Source organism: Schistocerca americana, chromosome 10 (assembly GCF_021461395.2).
Source record: "Schistocerca americana isolate TAMUIC-IGC-003095 chromosome 10, iqSchAmer2.1, whole genome shotgun sequence".
Taxonomy (NCBI): domain Eukaryota; kingdom Metazoa; phylum Arthropoda; class Insecta; order Orthoptera; family Acrididae; genus Schistocerca; species Schistocerca americana.
Genome location: NC_060128.1, coordinates 104,456,780 through 104,477,607, shown reverse-complemented (window position 1 = coordinate 104,477,607; position 20,828 = coordinate 104,456,780). Strand labels below are relative to the sequence as shown.

At 42.1% G+C, this 20,828-nt stretch overlaps 1 non-coding gene across 1 annotated transcript; it reads left to right on the top strand.

Moving 5' to 3' along the window:
• Positions 1–10,466: 10,466 nt before the first annotated feature.
• On the top strand, positions 10,467–10,540 carry Trnas-gcu. The gene has a single exon. It is a non-coding gene; the product is annotated as a tRNA-Ser (tRNA).
• The last annotated feature ends 10,288 nt before the right edge of the window (positions 10,541–20,828 follow it).

Genomic DNA, 20,828 nt, shown 5'->3' with positions numbered 1-20,828 from the left:
CTTCTACACTGTGTGGCCAGGATGATACACATGTCATCAATGTCATGATAAAATGTAGGTGGATGAAGGGGAGCCAAATTTAATGCACATTCCTCAAAATGTTCCTTAAAAATTTGGCCACTGCTGGCAACAACGGAGAACCCATAGCCATTCTCTCTGTTATTTCATAATATTTTCTCCCATACATGGAGTAGGTGGTCATAACATGCAAGAACAACTTTACTGTTTCAGGTGGAAAATGCTCTCCCAACAGTTTCAATGTGTCCTTCACAGTAACTTTTGTAAATGTTGAGACCACATCCAGACAGACTAAAATATTTTTTTGGGACAACTTTAACTTGTTTCATTTTCTCATCGAACATCTGAGAGTTTTTGATGTGATGTTCACAGCAGCCAGCTATCGGAATCGTCAACTTAGTTTAATATTTGGCCGGCCTATAGGAAGGAGAACCAAAAGGGCAAACAATTGGCCTCAATAGAATTCCTTCACGGGGTCTTTGGGTAGTCTGTACTGCCTAGGCACTCTAGAAGCTCATGCTCTAAGGATTTTTATGACATCCTACAATGCACAGAGCCCCTCTGTCTCTGCTCTGCTGACATTAGGTTTGGGCGGCTTGGCGGAGGCTTAAATGCTATTGGCAGTAAGTTGTACCTTATCGGTGTCATCTTGTGAGAGATGCTGCTCTGCCTGTTCCACTTCACTAATGAACTCCAAGATATGTGCAGTGCATGGTGTAGGAGCAAAATTCAGTCCTTTCTGTCTTAATGCCCAGAGTTTTTACCATTGAGTTCAGAGGAGATCAGCTTGAAAGACACTAATACACAGAGCAAAAACTGTTTCTGATGAGGATTCCAAAATTAATCACCTGAAGAACATGGTCTGAAAGAACGGCTACAGGTAACATTATATGAAGTCAGTGTTCTCCAAGGAAAGGAAATGTGAAAATGAATATACATGTGATGGCCACTGACAGCATTCCTTCCTTTCAGCAAAACAGGCAGAGTCCTGGGAAGACGAGCTATATGACCTATTTTCCAACCTCCTAAGAAGATAAATGACATGATACAACCCATTAAGGACAGACTCAGCTCAGTGTCCCTGGGGTTTGCAACATTCTGTGCGAGTGTGGAAGCAATTGCACAGTCAATCCAATTGTCCCGTTCCTGACCACTGTGCAGAGCATCAAAAGCATATTAAAAATTGAGAAATGTACGGTTGCTGAGTACAGCCTCACAAACAAACACAAAATATTGTTTGATGAAATAAAAGTTTTGTCTCAGGCTCCTACACGCTGGGATTCTGTAATTAAGAGGCTGTAGACAAGAACTTCAACTGTGACAGCAGATGTAAACTTAGCAGTGCACAAAAGCGAGCTTTCGATGCAGAGAAGACCCAGAGATGTTCGTCGCAATGTTTATGCTACAGCAGGAGCAGTGGCGCCACCAGTATAGACGTTGTCATCGTCTGCAACAGCGCTGTGTAATTGCTGATGGATCAGAAGCTGTCTATGGGCTATAGAAGGCCTTCACAGCTGCAGGTTTGACAGTCAGTTGCTCCTGATGACGATGATGGAGGTAATCGTTGAAAACTCGAGGTTTTACTCTGAACTGACACTGCAAGAAGCCTGAGAATGTTTTGTACAACAGTGCTGTGGCAAAAGACTTCGTTCTCAAGCAGTAGTGACCTTTAGCACTGGAAACACACTTTACTGGTCATACACTGAACTTCTTGGGGTCCAGCTTAATAAGAAGTTAAAATGGAATCAGCACATGGATAAACTAACCTAGAAGCTCAGCTCTGTGTGTTATGCCCTTAGTTACATCTCTCATTGTGTTGACCTAATAATTGCTGATAATAAAAATCAGTTTTAACTGAAATGTGATGTACACAGTCACAATACAGGACACAAAAATAACTTTCATGTAGACTTGGCCTTCCTTTCCAGGGCTCAGAATGCTGTTATGTACTCTGGTGGTAAGTTATTCAAGAAGCCCCCATTTAAAATAAAGCAAGTGATTGGGAATCCCTTCCAATTCAAAAGAAAATTAAAAACATAATCATTAGCCACTTTTTCTACAAATGATCTTAATTTCTAGTTTCAAGGACTGTGAAGGTTCTGTTAGCCCACATGGCATGTAGCAATGCTTTTTACACAGTAGTATGACAAGTAACAATGAACTATACATGTAAAAAGTATTTTATTCACAAAATTACTATTGTAATCAATCAAATATTAAGTGACTAATAGCCAATAAATAGCACCTGTATAATACGAGGGTGGTTTGAAAAGTTATTAGACTGGAATAAAAGGAAAGTAGTTACATCCCTAAAGCTTTTTTTATTTTTCAATGCACTTTCATTGTAGATTAATGCACTTGCTCCAATGATGTTCCAGTGCCTCGATCCCATCTCGAAAATGAGTGTCCTCCAGGCCTTCAAAATAGTTGTCAACTCCAACTATCAATTCTTCATTTGAAGTGAATTTTTGTCTACCAAGAAAAATTTTCAGTTTTGGGAAGAGATGGAAGTCTGGCAGGGCCATATCAGGTGAATAAGGCAGTTGTGGCAACAATTCATACCTTACTTCGTGTAATTTTGCCATGGTGACAGCACACATGTGCGGGTGCACATCAAGAGTCGCAGCACATTCCTTGCAGATAATTTCCTCATTTAGTTAAAATGTGATATGCCCTTTCAGATGACATCTGGGAAGCACGAGCAATTTCACACACTATCAATCGGCGATCCTCCATGACCGTTTTGTGCACTTTTGCAATGATTTCTGGAGTAGTGATGCATCTTAGCCCCCCACTGCACGGGTCATCATCTAAGCTCTTCCAACGAAATTTAAATTCATTTGGCCACTAGGTAACAGTTGAATATGGAGGAGTAGTGTATTCTGGGCATGAATGCCCTTTGCTTTCATACCTTCCTTGATGAAGTACTTAATCACAGCTCGAAACTCTATTTTTTTCATCTTCGCAAATCACTACGCGGGAACATTAACAGAGTCACATCACCACCACAGCTCTCTTCCAATAGCAATGACGTGGCATGTGTTTACAAGAAACAGTCCGATGAATATCACATAAACAACTCGTTGCGTTAGCACTGACCTCTCATGGTGAATTCAAGAACTTTTCAAACCACCCTCGTACAACTAAGGATGCACTGGCTTTTTTTTTCCTTCCCCCTTCAAAGCAGCAGCTTCCTGTCAACTGAAATTAGCTTTAATCAGAATGAGCAACATTAAGCAGTTCAGAGTATACTGCCCAACAACAAAAGTGGAGCTCCCAGAATGGGCGGATGAAATGAAATGAAACTTCTGTCTGATGTTATTTCAGTGATTACAAAATTGAGTAAAATTCACAAAGAACTGAGCAGTACAAACCCACTTATCAAGTGTGACACAGCACACCCATCTGGGCTGCACACTGATTTGTTCAGGAAGGGTGTTGTCGAGCCACCGTAGCCTCTCCTGACGCGAGCTGGTCCACAACTGGTGTAACTGGCCCTCAATACTGGCACTGAAAAGGGAGTCGATATCTAAACTCGTCCCTTATGTGTCCTGTGAGGAGCAATGTGAGGTCTCTCAATGACTACAACAATAACTTAACGTCACACACATAGTTCAAAGAGACACGTGCCGTGTATGGATGAGCGCTGTGCTGTTGAAAAATGGCATGACGATACTGTCACTCGGGTAGTAATAGACGAAGATGCGGGATGTCTGTGACGTACTGTTGTGCCGTTCCCTGAGTCACTGCCAGCTGTGACTCAAAGTCGTACTCCATGATTCCCCACACGGTGACTCTAGCAGCTGCTGCGTCTTTCCAAAACATCGGAAGAAAGCAACCTCTCCCCAGGTCCCCACCATAACCACCAACGACGATTCTCGCGTCCAGTACAGGACCACAGTTCATCACTGAACACAGTGCGACACCATTCATCAGCAGTCCATGCTCCCTAGTCACGGTACAATGCCAAATACAGCCATTTCTGGTGTCACAAAGCAGCCTATGCCTGGGACAGTAAATCGTCCGGATGCTACTAGTCCATGAGCAGTGGTGCAGGATGGCCCAGAATGTTGCAGGGAGTCCCTTACTTATTCTATGAGAGCAGGCGCAGATATTAAAGTATATGATATGCCCGATGCACAATACTGTAATCCTCTCTCATGACGGACAGACGTGGGACCTCGACGAGGAGTTTGCTCGCCTTTACATTCCCGTGCAGTCTGACATACGGCCACTGTCACATGCGAATACTCCATAAATCCGGATACTCCACGATTCAACCAGAGGGTCGAATGGAGACCGACAATGAAACTCCTTTCAAACTCAACTCAATGAGGTGATGATAACGCTATGGCAAACAAGCACCTGGCATCCCCGTGCACTTCACAGGGATCACTCGACACCTGATGCTGTTCACACCCCATGTATATCCTACTACATCTGATAACACTAAACACAAATAACACTAATACACTCTGACTGCCATTCTACCTGTCACAGGGTCTTACACCCTAAGACAAAAAGAAAAAACAACACACCACGAAGGAACTATCCAAGTGGGATGGAAATTGGTACATGGGATGTACATGTGCAGACAAACAAACACTTATAATTTCAGGAAGATTGGATGATTTATTGAAGAGAAAGAGCTTCACAAGTTGAGCAAATCAATAACACGTTGGTCCACCTCTGGCCCATATGCAACTAGTTATTCAGCTTCGTGTGGTTGTTGGATGCCCTCCTGAGAGATGTCATGCCAAATTCTGTCCAATTGGCATGCTACATCATTAAAATCCTGAAGCGGTTGGAGGCCCCTGCCCACAGTGCTCCAAACGTTCTCAGTTGGGGAGGGATCCAGTGACCTTGCTGGCCGAAGCAGGTTTTTGGTAAGCACAAAGACAAGTAGTAGAAATTCTTGCCATGTGTGGGCAGGCATTATCTAATTGGTAGAACACTTAGCAGGTGCAACAGGTCTACTAAACAGACTACTTACACTGCGCTTGTCCGCTCTATTCTGGAGTATTGCTGTTCGGTGTGGGATCCACATCAGGTGGGACTGACAGATGACATCAAAAAAGTACAAAGAAGGACAGCCCGTTCTGTATTATCGCGAAATAGGGGAGATAGTGCCACAGACAGAATTGGAGTGGCAATTTTTAAAACAAAGGTGTTTTTCCTTGCAACGGGATATTCTCATGAAATTTCAGTCACCAGTTTTCTCCTCATATTGCAAAAACATTCTGTTGGCACCCACCTACATACGGAGAAATCAGGGCTTGCACAGAAAAATTTAAGTGCTCGTTTTACCCACGCACCGTTCTAGAGTGGAACGGTAGAGAGACAACTTGAAGATGGTTCATTGAACCCTCTGCCTGGCATTTTATTGTGAATTGCAGAGTAATCACATAGATGTAGATGTTAGATGTAAGAGCTCAGAATGGCTTGCCATGAAGGGCAACAAAATGGGGCATAGAGTATCATTGACATACCACTGTGGTGTAAGGGTTCCACAGCTGACAACTGAGGGGGTCCTGCTACGGAAAGAAATGTCACTGCAAACCATCACTCTTGATTGTCGAGCCATGTGGCGGGTGAAAGTCAGGTTGGTATACCACCACTTACGGGGCATGTCTGTACACTCTTCGCTGATTGTTGGAGCTAAGTTTGAAGCATGACTCACATACGAGGATAATTCTACTTCAGTCAATGAGATTCAGGCAGAAGATGTATCGGGACATGCCCCAAACAGTGGTGGCACACCAAGGCGACTGCCGCCCACTATACGGCTTGACACTCAGGAGGGACAGTCTGGGATCCCTTTGGTTGTCATCCGCAGCACTCTTTACAACTCAGTGCTACATCAAAAACTTACTACACCGTACTTCTTGCCCTTCATGGGAAGCTATACTGGGTGTACATATCAGCAATATAATGCCTGCCCACACAAGTCTAGAGTTTCTACTGTTTGTCTTCATGATTGCCAAATTGTGCCTTGGCCAGGAAGGTGACTGGATCTCTCCCCAGTTAAGAACGTTTGGAGCATTAAGGGCCTTGCCCTCCAGGGATTTGACAATTTTATGTGCCAGGTGGACAGAATTCAGGACGATATCCACTCAGCCAATCAATCAGTCAATGCGAAACTGAATAACTGCTTGCATAAGGGTCAGAGGTGGAACCATACGTTATTGACTTGCTTAATTTGTGAGCTATTTCTCTTGAATAAATGATCGAATTTCTCTGAAATTATAATAATTTGCTTGCCTGTGCATGTACATCACATAACCAATTCCACCCCATTTGGCTACTTCCTTTGTGATGTGTCTTCTTTTTGTCTTGGCATATATTTACATATCTACTGATGGTGTGTATGTGTACGAAGTTACATTAACGTCCAACTATGTCTTCCAGTTGATTTACTTTTCTTGTCAGATGGTGTAGTTTGCTGTCAATACACTATACAGTTTATTTTCTATAATTGTATTTTGGTAAGGCATCTCATCTCCCTTTCACCTCTCTCTCTCTCTCTCTCTCTCTCTCTCTCTCTCTCTCTCTCTCTCTCTCCTCCCCCCCCCCCCTCTCTCTCTCCCTGTCCCTCATTCTCTCTCTCTCATTCCTCCCAATCGGGCACCTGTGCAACTTGTTCCTCCTTTCCAGCCTTCCCCAACCTTTCCCTATTTCCTCCCAGACAAAGGAATTAACAGCTCTGAAAGCTAGGTTGATAGTTTTCTACTACTTTTATAATGTGTCTACCTACAGACCTTAGAATTTCCTCTGCTGAAGTACCATAAGTACTGGTCAGGCATTCTGTCTCCTTGTAATATTACAGTAATTTTTTCTCAAGCAAATTTTCTGTGGATAGCAACACAAATGTCAACCACTTATGAGAAATTAAGTTCTCAAGGGAGAATTCATTCATTCACACACTGTGTTTTGTAAATCTCATCATTTGTTCAGTGCTTATGCTATTATCTGACTGCTGGCCCTATTTTGTTTTGTTGTAGTTTCTAAGTGATGATCCAGTATAGCAATGTGGTCTTGTGTAGAAAGTAAACTCTTAATAACACAGGTATCTGAATTAATGTTCAGCTCACAAATGATCTTGATTATTGAAACACTATTCATTTGCATTTTGTTTAAAAATCAACAACTCATTCCCATTTGTATTTTGTATACCTTGAGGAATTGCTGATACCTTGTGGAATTACTGCTGTACCTGAAATAAAAAAATAAAAATAAAAAAAAAAATAAACCAATGGGCTTCCTTGGCACTTCTAAAGAGTTCCTACCAATTATTGTATTAAAATATGTAAAGGTACAAATAAGAATGAAAAACTCTAATTTATAGCAATGGCTTAAATCCTACTTAGCAAATAAAAGCAAAGAGTTAGTATCTCTTTAAATGGGGCAAATTATTACTGTAACCAAAAAAAAATATGTCAGAGTGTTCCACGAGATTCCATACTAGGCCCAGTCCTATTCCTCTTCTATGTCAATGACCTGCCATTAAATATCAGTTCCCCGTCAGTTCTGTTCACAAATGAACTAATGTCTTAGTTGAAAATCAGGATTCGGAAAAAATTCCCAAATCTGTCATCAGTACCTTAGAAACTTGGTTTCAGCTAGATGGGTTGAATCTAAACATAACTAACACACATAATGATGCAGTTCAAAACCAAACAATAGAAATGTGAGCAAATTAAGACTGTTCACAACAATCAAGATTGTAGAATAAGCTGACTCAGTCAGTTTCTTAGGTTTAAATCTGGATAAAAATTTGAGCTGCCAGGCACGTGTTGAGCATCTAGCAAATAAACTGGGAAGCTTTGCATTTGCAATACAAATATTATCAACTGCAACTGACATGAACACATGAAAAGTAGTATATACAAGCTACTTTGAATTCATTATATAAATAAATTACAATAAATTAAAAGCACACAGGCTAATGCAGATGAACTCAAGTCCACATAAAAGAAAGCTATGTGACGTACTGCCACTAAAATTTTATTACTTGGTAGATGAACTCGTGCTGGTCAAACCGAAAATTTGAGCTGGATACAATGTGTTACATATCCCAAGAAATATCATTATAGTGTTATATTATTTATTTTAATACTATTATTTATTAGTGTAAAAATCATAGAAACAGTATTATAAATTTTTGATGTACCTCCTATATGCAAACCAAATGGATTGCAAATGTACATCATTAGATGAATAAATCACAATTTACGAATCTGTTGTACTGCACGCCACACCTAATATAAGGGCTGATCATCTAGCTGCTGAACCATGAAGCATTGAAGCAGTTACTAAAAATATATGTCAGCCATTAGCTACATGGAGAAATAAGTAAGTTAATATTTAATGAAAATGGACAAAGCAAATGTTTCAGTTATGGTAAGTATGCCAGTAGAAGAGTGGTACTTTTTTTTTATTTGCCCTTCAGAATGGTGCTATAGAAGGTGTTTCATATTCTATGAAACTGCATGCATCATGCCTTTGCCTGTAATACACAATCGAAACATGAAACAGTGAACACTTTTAAGGATACAATGTAAAAGTGACGTGATTGAGAAGAGAAGTAAAGATGATGAGTGAAACTGCACAGCTGTGCATGTGGAAAGACCTTGTGCTGAAAGCAGAAATGCAGAACCCATGGCTATGGTTTTTGCCTTGCTGGAAGAGTGGTCTGTTGTTTCAAGTAACTTACCAAATTTCAGTGAAGTCAACTGGTGCGGGAGACTGAATTGTTCTGGTGGAGAATTCTGAAACATGTGGATGGAGCATAACATATACAGTTACATAAAACCATTTTAAGATGAACATAAGGCTGGATTTATTCAGTACAGTGAACTACAATACAGAATAAGAAGCACAGAAAGGGAAACACATTTGGAAAGAAATTAGAACTTTACTTAGTCTCAGTCTTTGGTTTAAAACAATACTTAGAAATTAATTATTAAAATTGGGCCACTTCCCAACAAGAGCATCGTTACTATATAAATTGCATTTGCAGACAAAATATCTGCAGTGTAAATACAAGGGCATGCTGAAAAGTAATGCCACTGATTTTTCTAAATTCTTGTCTCACTGTTGGTTACATGTCATGCATGTTATTGGGTGACTTTCCCACTTCACGTATGGAAGTTGCAACCTTCTGCTGCTAGAAGTCTGTATATTTTACCGTGTAGCATAGCAATGTGTGACAAATAATGTGCTGTAATAGACTTTCTAACTGCAGAAAACGATCCTCCAATTGAAATCCATAGAAAAATGAAAGCGGTTAGAATGATCATTATATCGACATCAGTTATGAGCGACATTGCTCATAATAAAGGAAATGGTGGTGCGAACCTCAACATGTATGACAGAGCTGAGAGGGAATGACTGCATACTGTAACTGACAAGACTCATCAAAATCGGATTGATGAACTCATCAAAGTAAATTATGGACACAGCTCTCAGGTAAGTGTGCCATACCACAAGAATCTGTACAGGCCATCATTGCAGAACTGCCATACAGGAAAACTGTGTGTACTGGAGGTGCCTCAAAAGCTCACTCCTGATACGAAACACAGAATATTGGACATCTCTCAGTAATGTGTTTTGCATTTGAGTACAAGTGTGATACGTTCCTTACAAGGGAACCTCCCCATCGCACCCCCCCTCAGATTAAGTTATAAGCTGGCACAGTGGATAGACCTTGAAAAACTGAACACAGATCAATCGAGAAAACAGGAAGAAGTTGTGTGGAACTACGAAAAAAATAAGCAAATTTACAAACTGAGTAATCCATGCCCAAGACAGGTAACATCAAGGAGAGTGAGAGCTCAGGAGTGCTGTGGTCCTGTGGTTAGCGTGTGCAGCTGCGGAACGAGAGGTCCTCTCACTTTACACGATAGAATCCCTTATCCCAGTCTAGCTGCAGAACTGCAGTTGCAGCACAGCGAATTCAGCCAGTACAGTGTGGCCATTGTGAGTGTGGGCGCATATGTCTTTGCACTCTAGCTCAAAAAAGATTTGTCCGAAAGCTAGCAAAGTTCTGTCTTATCCGCATACCTTTTGATGATTACTATTTTGCAATTTATGTGGTGTCTGTTCTTTCGGACATGTCTGAAAGAACAGACACCATTTTGATCTTGCATTCACTATAAATTGAGGCACAAAGGAATTAAACACATTAGCTGTCAGTGAGCACTGATTTATATCGATGGGGAAAGTCGAAAATTTTTGCCGGACTGGGATTTCAACCCAGGTCTCCTGCTTATAAGGCAGATGTGCTGACCACTGTGCCATCCTGACACAGTGATCACCACAACCACACAGAGTACGCTAGCCACATATATAATTAATGTGATCCCTTCAGTAGTGAATAGTATAAGTTGAGGATTTGGATCTGACAGGAGGTGTGCCAGGGTAATCTGTGTGGTTGTGATTATCACTGTGTCTGGATGGCACAGTGGTCAGTGCGTCTGCCTGCTATAGCAGGAGGTCCAGGTTCGAATCCTAGTCTGGCACAAATTTTCAGCTTGCTCCATTAATATGAATCAATGCCCACTGGGAGCTAATACCTTTAATTCCTTTGTGTCTATTATTCAGTCAGTTAATACCTTCACACGCAAATTATTTACATTCTGCCAGGACTTTTCAGTACTGTATTTATATGAAGAGACTTTGAAACGTAATTTACCCATTATTATGGCAGGTCAAGTAATTTTTATTGAACACTGGAACTGCACTTCAAAGTGACACAGGTGCATGACACTATTTCCAACATAGTCACCAATTATCTGTAAACAACGCTCAGGAAATTCTACCAGTCGTTCAATTCCTCGATGATAGAAATCTGCTCCACAGTCACAGAGCCTTCGAGAACTGCCATGCGAATTTCCTCATCATTGTAAAATCTTTTTCTCCTTTATGTTCTTTCAGCTTGCCAAAAAAGATTGCCCAAACATTGTCATCTATGGTCAATGTCAGTAGCCTTCCTTCCTGGTTGCAATCACCCACATCTGTGCAAACTCGGTGAAACTGTTGATCACATTTCACTACAGCTCGATGCAACATTGCATGTGGTCCACCTGCCACCAGAATTTCATGGTGTTTTGTCCACAAGAATCATACTGTCCCACATACTTCAGCTTTGGTGTGTGCTTCCATTTGCTGTGGCAGTTCACTTCCAGACTTTGATGCACTTCTTATCTGTGACAGAGCAGAACTGTGTCTGCAGGAAATCCTGAATGATGTTAGTGTGGGACGATATGTATGACTTCTGAAGGCACTACACAACCATACTACAGGTACATTATAGTGTTACTCTATTTTACTGTCAAAACAGACACAGATATATCTTTACACAACTTCACCCACACTCTATTTACTCCACGTCTTCCTCCACATATCTTGCTTCGACAGTATACTGATTTCTTTAAGCCAACTGAAACACAGGAAAACTAGCAGTGGAAACTCAGGCTTGGGGAGTGGTTTGTTTGGATCTGATTCTCAGAGCTTGCTGACGAAGTGCCCAGAGACAATGGTCATGTGTGCATGAGTTGTGTCTGAGTGATTGTGTGAACGTGTATGTTCTCTTGTTTTCTGACAAAGGCTATGGCCAAAAATTTAGTTGTGAAAGTGTGATTGTCTTTTCTATGTGCCTGTGTGTGGCTCAGCGATCATCTTTATGTTGAGTTACTACCTATCCTCATTGATTCTCAGAGTATTTGCGCAAAGTGTCTGTTATGTGGGTGATCACTGCAGTCTAATTTCATCAACGGGCCAAGGTTGCAGACCATTTCTGTGGGTGCTGATCTGAAACCCATAGTTTCCCACTAATGTGCAGGCTGGGTCTGTCTGTGTGGGGCGTAATTTGGTGGATTTTCTCGGTTTATCCATGGACCCAGGAGGCCCATGGGCGATGGATTACAGGAATTGCAACTGTCTCACTGCAAGTACATTGTACAGTGTAGCATTTTATAGACTTTTATGTATTCTAGGAAAGATTAAGGAAAGGCAAACCTATGTTTCTAGCATTTGTAGACTTAGAGAAAGCTTTTGACAATGTTGACTGGAATACTCTCTTCCAAATTCTAAAGGTGGCAAGCGTAAAATACAGGGAGCGAAAGGCTATTTACAATTTGTACAGAAACCAGATGGCAGTTATAAGAGTCGAGGGGCATGAAAGCAAAGCAGTGGTTGGAAAGGGAGTGAGACAGGGTTGTAGCCTCTCCCCAATGTTATTTAATCTGTATATTGAGCAAGCAGTGAAGGAAACAAAAGAAAAATTCGGAGTAGGTATTAAAATCCATGGAGAAGAAATAAAAACTTTGAGGTTCGCCAATGACATTGTAATTCTGTCAGGGACAGCAAAGGACTTGGAGGAGCAGTAGAACGGAATGGACAGTGTCTTGAAACGAGGATATAAGATGAACATCAACAAAAGCAAACAAGGGTAATGGAATGTAGTCAAATTAAGTCGGGCGATGCTGAGGGAATTAGATTAGGAAATGAGACACTTAAAGTAGTAAAGGAGTTTTGCTATTTGGGGAGCAAAATAACTGATGATGGTTGGAGTAGAGAGGATATAAAATGTAGACTGGCAATGGGAAGGAAAGCATTTCTGAAGAAGAGAAATTTGTTAACATCGAGTATAGATTTAAGTGTCAGGAAGTCGTTTCTGAAAGTATTTGTATGGGGAGTAGCCATGTATGGAAGTGAAACATGGATGATAAATAGTTTGGACAGGAAGAGAATAGAAGCTTTCGAAATGTGGTGCTACAGAAGAATGCTGAAGATTAGATGAGTAGATCACATAACTAATGAGGAGGTATTGAATAGAATTGGGGAGAAGTGGAGTTCGTGGCACAACTTGACGAGAAGAAGGAACCAGTTGGTAGGACATGTTCTGAGGCATCAAGGGATCACAAATTTAGCATTGGAGGGCAGCGCGGAGGGTAAAAATCGTAGAGGGAGACCAAGAGATGAATACACTAAGCAGATTCAGAAAGATGGAGGTTGCAGTAGGTACTGGGAGATGAAGAAGCTTGCACAGGATAGAGTAGCATGGAGAGCTGCATCAAACCAGTCTCAGGACTGAAGACCACAACAACAGTGAGAACCATTCAGCTCCACAAATTAGGCATAGGTATAGATTTAGGGATCTCTGACCACTCTGCATTATTCTTTGAACTACCAAAAATTAACAACAAAATTTCAAGTAAAAAAAAAAAAAAAAGCCATATGAAAAGGAAATTTGATAAAAAAAATTCAGTTACATTTAGAAATAAGTTAAGAGATACTGAATGGCCTTACAACAGCTGTATTTTGCCAAATAGTAACTTTAAGAATTTTTTAAGTAGCTTTCCTGAAAGATTTAATAAACTTTTCCACTTAGAACCATGAGTAACAAAACAACTAATAAACTTAAATGGATAACTCAGGGTATAAAAATTTATAGTGCCAGTAAGAGGAAACTCCACAATGAACATAAATACAATAAAAAGAGACATTTTACTGAGTATGTTCATCATTATAAAACTATATTTAAAAAAGTTATGAAAGTAGTCAGAAAAATGGCAGACAATAAGTTCACTGTACAACATAAAAATCCCAGCTCAAATATCAGAGTGTTTAAATGATTGATTCATAAATGTTGCAAAGTCATATGTTGATGTAGCAGAGTATCAGAGTAAAGTAAATCCTTTAGCACTCCACCAAGAAGCTGAGTATCTTACAGATTTTAAAAAAGTCACAATAAAGGATGTGGAAAATGTTACATTGTCCTTAAAAAATAAACACTCTGCTAAGCGGGATTGGATACCCACTAAAGTGACTGAAACAATGTGTGACATAATAGCACCTCCCCTAACTAAAATATTCCACCAATCTTTTAAACAGAGATGCTTTCCTGATGTTTTGAAGCATGCAGAAGTCAGACTTCTGTTCAAGGATAGGTGAAGGAAAGACATGGAAAACTATCACACTATTTTTATTCTTCCAGGCCTGCCAAAAGTTCTAGAGAAAGTAGCTGCAAACCAGATCAAAAATTTTATTGTAAAAAATGATAATATTATAAGTAACCAATCTGGATCTCAAACAAGAAAAAATACTCTGGATTCAGTGAATAACTTTATTGCAAGACATACAGATCATTGGATCAGCAGAGCAAAGTTGCAGATGATACCTCTATTTTAATTGAAGATGACGATGCTGAAAAAATTCAGAGATATATCATAAGCAGACTGGATACCTTAGAAAACTGGTTTCAGTTAAATGGGCTGAAACTGAACATTGTAAAAGCCCATACAGCATATTTCAAAACCAAACATTCGAAATGTGTGGAACTTAAAATACAACATAACAGTCAACTTATGTAAGACGCTGACATGGTCAAACTCCTAGGACTAAATGTGGACAAGAACTTAAGCTTGAACATACATATTGACTTCCTATCACAAAAACTATGCAGTTTTGCATTTGCAATGCAAATAAAATACTAGCCAATTCCATTGACTTGAGCACGTGAAAAATTGTTATCATAGTTATTTTGAATCTATTATTAGATGTATAATTTTCTTGGGCAGTTCAAGCAGTGTATATTGAATACTGAAACTGTGAAAGAAAATTGTCAGATACATGTGTACTGCACAACAGAGTGTTGGCACCCATTATTTCAGAAACTACAAATCTAAACTGTTCACTCAATGTACATTTATGAAATTATAATCTTCCTTCACAGCAGACAAAAATTATTTTAACCACACATATAACAAGAGAAATAAAAATTATTTTATGTTACCCACACACCAGTTGAAATAATGTTCACAGACTCCACTGTGTATGGGGATGACAATGTATAACAGGTTAATGGGCAAAACATTTTAATATGCAGCCAGATTTTATTGTGTGTATATATAACAAAATTCTATTATTATTATTATTATGCTTTCTGTTAACATCAGCTGTTCTATGTTTATGGTGAAATTTTACCACAATTTTGACATGTCTCCTGTTCCTGAATCAAATGATTTTGTAGTAACTTCAAGTTGAACAAATATATTTCAAGGAAGATGCAATACATGTAAGTTACAGATCAAGTAAACAGAGTAAGACGTGTGTACACTTTAACAGCCAAATTATAACTGAATCCAAGTCTAGCAGCCGATGGCTGGCTAGCCGCTTAGGTGGCGCTGCTGCTGCTGCTGCATGGCTGGCAGACAGCGCCGCATGTAGAGGACGTGTGTAACTGCGCAGCGGCACTTTGAAAGATCGGCGAGTCACAACAGTTTTCCCCCCTTTGAATTTTTTGCACAGGACTTTATGGAGGTGGCCTGTAGATTGCTAACGTCCATAGGTGTCATTTGACTGGCCATAAAGTCTCGAGGAAGAGGCTTCCCGTACGGACGGAAGTGTCCCCAATAATAATGGGTCGAGATGACAGGAGACATGGGGGTCGAATCTGCTGGGGTCCCGTGCACCAATCTGCCCGCTGCGGCAAGTCCAGTTGTTATAACAGGAGACATGGGCAACGTGTCCGTGTCCGTAGGAGGAGGAGGCGAGTAGAGTTGCTCCGACAGATGATGGTCATCTGGTTCCTGCATGGGCACGTCTCCTGGTGGTGTCAGTTCTTGTGCTGGCATTGATATGATGGTGAGAGGACTACATTGTGAGTAATGAGAGATTCCAGTATCCCGAGCATCAGGTAGAGCCGAAGGCGGTGTAGTGGCATCCGGAACAGGCGTTGCCGGCACACTAGGCTGAAGCTGGTCCAAATGATGCACTGCAACACCCGTGTCCATCTGGATTTCATACAGGCGTCAGCCACGGTGTCATAAGATGCAGCCAGGACTCCATTTTGGCCGCCTGCCGTATCCCCGTACCCAGACGAGGTCGTCGTCGGTGAACCGGCCAAGCGAAGGCACCCAGGGCCGTGAGGTGGAAGACCGCAGAAGACGAAGTAGCGTGCTGGGCTGTCGGCCATGTAAGAGCTCAGCCGGGCTCTGGTCGCCCATGAGGGTGAAACGATAAGAAGCCAGAAATTGGAGAAGCGCATCATCAGCAGCAGAAGAAGAAGTCAGGAGTTTCCTCATCTAAGCCTTAAAATGTGCGGACCAGTCGTTCAACCTCACCGTTTGACTGTGGATGGAACGGAGGGGCCGTGACATGCATGACGCCATGGCGGGCACAAAAATCCGCAAAATCGGAAGAGGCAATTTGCAGACCATTATCAGTAACAAGAGTAGAGGGAAGGCCTTCCAAAGCTAGAGCATTGGTGGTTGCCGCGGTGGTAGGCGACATGCAGCGGACAATGAAAGGAAAGTTAGAGTAGGCGTCAATAACAAGAAGCCAATAAGTACCTAAAAAAGGTCCGTGAAGTCAGCATGAATATGCTCCCAGGGCTTCTCAGGCGAAGGCCACGGAGACAAAGATGACTTCCGGGCGGCGGCCTGTGACGCACAAGGGCCGCAGGCAGCGACCATGTGTGCGATTTGAGAGTCGATGCCGGGCCAGTACACATGACGGCGCACCAGAGATTTTGTGAGAGAGATACCCCAGTGCCCTTGGTAAAGGAGGCGCAAGACCGAAGCACGCAAAGACGCAGGTACCACAACACACGGCGAAGCATTGTCGGTGGAAAGGACAATAACACCATCATTAGCCGTGAGGCGGTAACGCAAAGTGTAGTAGTTCTGCAATGGATCAGAAGTCTTAGCGGACGGCCGATCTGGCCAACCCTTCTGAATATAGCGTAAAACCCGGGAGAGGGTAGGGTCAGAACCCGTAGCAGCCACCAACCGGTCCCCGGTGATGGGGAACCAGTCCACAACCAGCTGCTCGGCAACATCCAGGTGGAAACACAAAAGTTCGTCCCTATTGAATGCCAGATCAGGATCCATGGGAAGGCGAGACGGTGCATCAGCATTCGCATGTTGGGCCGTCAGCCGGAAATGAATCTCATAATTGAAATGAGACAAGTAAAGAGCCCAACGCTGGAGGCGGTGTGCAGCCTTGTCGGGAAGTGATGTTGATGGATGAAACAAGGAAACATGTGGTTTTTGATCCATAACAAGATGAAATTTGGATCCATAGAGAAAAACACCAAACTTATGAAGAGCATAAATAATGGCCAAAGCTTCTTTTTCAATTTGAGAATACTTTTGTTGGGCATCCGTGAGCGTTTTGGAGGCATAAGCAATGGGTTGTTCAGAACCGTCAGAAAAACGGTGCGCAAGGACTGCACCGCCCCCGTATTGAGAGGCGTCCATGGCAAGAACAAGATGTTGGCCAGGTCGATAAGTAGCTAGGCATGGGGCCTGTTTCAGCATAGTCTTCAATTTATGGAAAGCCGCATCACATGACACGGACCAGTGAAAAGGCACATTTTTATGCAACAGGCAATGCAACGGCTGAGTCACTGAAGCAGCAGACGGTAAAAACTTGTGACAGTATGCTATTTTCCCTGAGAAGGCCTGCAGTTCCTTAACAGATGTAGGGCACAGAAAGGCATCAATCACAGCAACAGTTTGCTGAAGCAGACGAATACCATCCAGAGAGAGATGAAACCCCAAGCACGTGATAGATGCCTGAAAAAATTTGATTTCTGAAGATTACATTTAAGACCAGCAGTCTGTAAGACAAGAAAAAGTGTGTGGAGATTTTGAAGATGTTCGTCAGTGGTGGAGCCAGTGACAACAATGTCATCCTGGTAATTTATACACCCAGGGACAGTGAGCAATAATTGTTCCAAGAATCGCTGAAAGAGAGCAGGGGCGCTTGCAACCCCGAATAGCAATCGTTGGTATTGATAGAGGCCTAAAAGCGTGTTAAGGACCAGGAACTGCCAGGAAGCAATGTTGAGAGGAAGTTGATGATAAGCTTCTGACAGGTCAAGTTTAGAAAAATACTGGCCTCCAGTAAGTTTAGTGAACAATTCTTCAGGTCGAGGCATAGGGTAAGTGTCAATAAGGCATTTAGCATTTGCAGTGGGTTTGAAATCGCCAAATATCACCATTTGCCTTAGCAACAACAATGACAGGAGAGGACCAGTCACTGAAAGTGAGAGGAAGCAAGACCACTGAAGCAGTGAGACAATCCAGCTCCCGTTTGACCTGATCACGAAGGGCCACAGGAATGGGCCGAGACTGAAAAAACTTAGGCCGAGCAGTGGGTTTGAGCGTGATATGAGCTTCAAAGTCGTTTGCACGGCCTAACCCAGGAGAAAAAAGGGACAAAAATGTCGTCGACATGGAATCCAATTGAGCATAAGGAATAGCATCAGAGACGAGATTGACAGAGTCATCTGTGGAGAACCCAAAAATGCGAAAGGCATCGAAACCAAAAAGATGCTCTGCGTTACTATGGTCGACCACAAATATGGGAACAGTGCGAACGACAGATTTGTAAGATACCTCAGCATCAAATTGTCCCAAGAGAGAAATCTTCTGTTTATTGTAAGTCTGTAATTGCCTAGTGACAGGTGACAGGATTGGAGAACCCAACTGAAAGTACGTCTGAGAATCGATGATAGTGGCAGCAGAACCAGTATCCACCTGCATGCGAACATCTCGACCAGGTATTTGGACAGTGAGGAATAACTTCCCTGAAAGGGAAGAAGGACAATTGACAGACAACACAGAATCAGAATCAGCGTCATGTTCATGAACAGCATGTATGCGGTCGGATTTACAAACGGATGACACATGACCCTTTTTTTTGCATTTGTGACACACGGCCCAACGTTGTGGACAATCTTCTCGTGAATGTTTTGTAAAACACTGTGGACATGAAGGAAGTTGCTGTGGGTTTTGCTGCAGTTTCTTAGAGGTTCGTTTACGGTTATGCTGAGGCTGCGCTTGGGAGCGTACTGTGGCCACGTCGGCTGGTGGGGACACGCCACATGCTTCGTCAACATCGCACAGAGGTCGTATTTCCCTGACGTTGCCCCATGCCTCTATTTGCGCTCCAGCAGTGCAAGAAATTTCAAAAGACTGAGCGATGGATAGGACTTCGTCTAGAGTCGGATTTGCCAACTGAAGGGCATGTTGCCGAACTTCTTTGTCGGGCGCCGATCGGATAATAGGATCCTGTACCATGGAATCGGCGTAGGATTCTTTGTGAACTTCAGTAACAAATTGACACTTTCTACTGAGGTCGTGAAGTTCAGCAGCCCAAGTGTGATAGGATTGATTCGGTTGTTTTTGACAACGATAAAAGGCAACACGAGAGGGTACCACATGCGTTTGCTTTTGAAAATAGACGGACAGAAGTGAGCACATTTCAGCAAAGGACAAAGACGCAGGATCTTTCAAAGGAGCCAATTGCAACAACAACCGATACATTTGAGGTGAAATCCATGAAAGGAATAGAGACTTACAGTTTGTTCGTCCGCGACATGAGATACCAAGAAGTGCTGACGAAGACATTTTTCGTAATCAGACCAGTCTTCTGCCGTCTCGTCGTAAGGAAGGGAAACTGGGTAGAGACAACAACGAGAGACGCCCCGCATTTGACGCCACGACGAAATTACGAATCGCATTTGTGAGAAGTGTTTGCTGTCCTATGAGACCTTGTAATAGTTGCTCTAAAGTAGCCATGGAAACATGTGTGTCAACGATGGAAAAGAAAAATCACTATCTCATCACCATTGCAACGGGATATTCTCATGAAATTTCAGTCACCAGTTTTCTCCTCATATTGCAAAAACATTCTGTTGGCACCCACCTACATACGGAGAAATCAGGGCTTGCACAGAAAAATTTAAGTGCTCGTTTTACCCACGCACCGTTCTAGAGTGGAACGGTAGAGAGACAACTTGAAGATGGTTCATTGAACCCTCTGCCTGGCATTTTATTGTGAATTGCAGAGTAATCACATAGATGTAGATGTTAGATGTAAGAGCTCAGAATGGCTTTCCATGAAGGGCAACAAAACGGGGCATAGAGTATCATTGACATACCACTGTGGTGTAAGGGTTCCACAGCTGACAACTGAGGGGGTCCTGCTACGGAAAGAAATGTCACTGCAAACCATCACTCTTGATTGTCGAGCCATGTGGCGGGTGAAAGTCAGGTTGGTATACCACCACTTACGGGGCATGTCTGTACACTCTTCGCTGATTGTTGGAGCTAAGTTTGAAGCATGACTCACATACGAGGATAATTCTACTTCAGTCAATGAGATTCAGGCAGAAGATGTATCGGGACATGCCCCAAACAGTGGTGGCACACCAAGGCGACTGCCGCCCACTATACGGCTTGACACTCAGGAGGGACAGTCTGGGATCCCTTTGGTTGTCATCCGCAGCACTCTTTACAACTCAGTGCTACATCAAAAACTTACTACACCGTACTTCTTGCCCTTCATGGGAAGCTATACTGGGTGTACATATCAGCAATATAATGCCTGCCCACACAAGTCTAGAGTTTCTACTGTTTGTCTTCATGATTGCCAAATTGTGCCTTGGCCAGGAAGGTGACTGGATCTCTCCCCAGTTAAGAACGTTTGGAGCATTAAGGGCCTTGCCCTCCAGGGATTTGACAATTTTATGTGCCAGGTGGACAGAATTCAGGACGATATCCACTCAGCCAATCAATCAGTCAATGCGAAACTGAATAACTGCTTGCATAAGGGTCAGAGGTGGAACCATACGTTATTGACTTGCTTAATTTGTGAGCTATTTCTCTTGAATAAATGATCGAATTTCTCTGAAATTATAATAATTTGCTTGCCTGTGCATGTACATCACATAACCAATTCCACCCCATTTGGCTACTTCCTTTGTGATGTGTCTTCTTTTTGTCTTGGCATATATT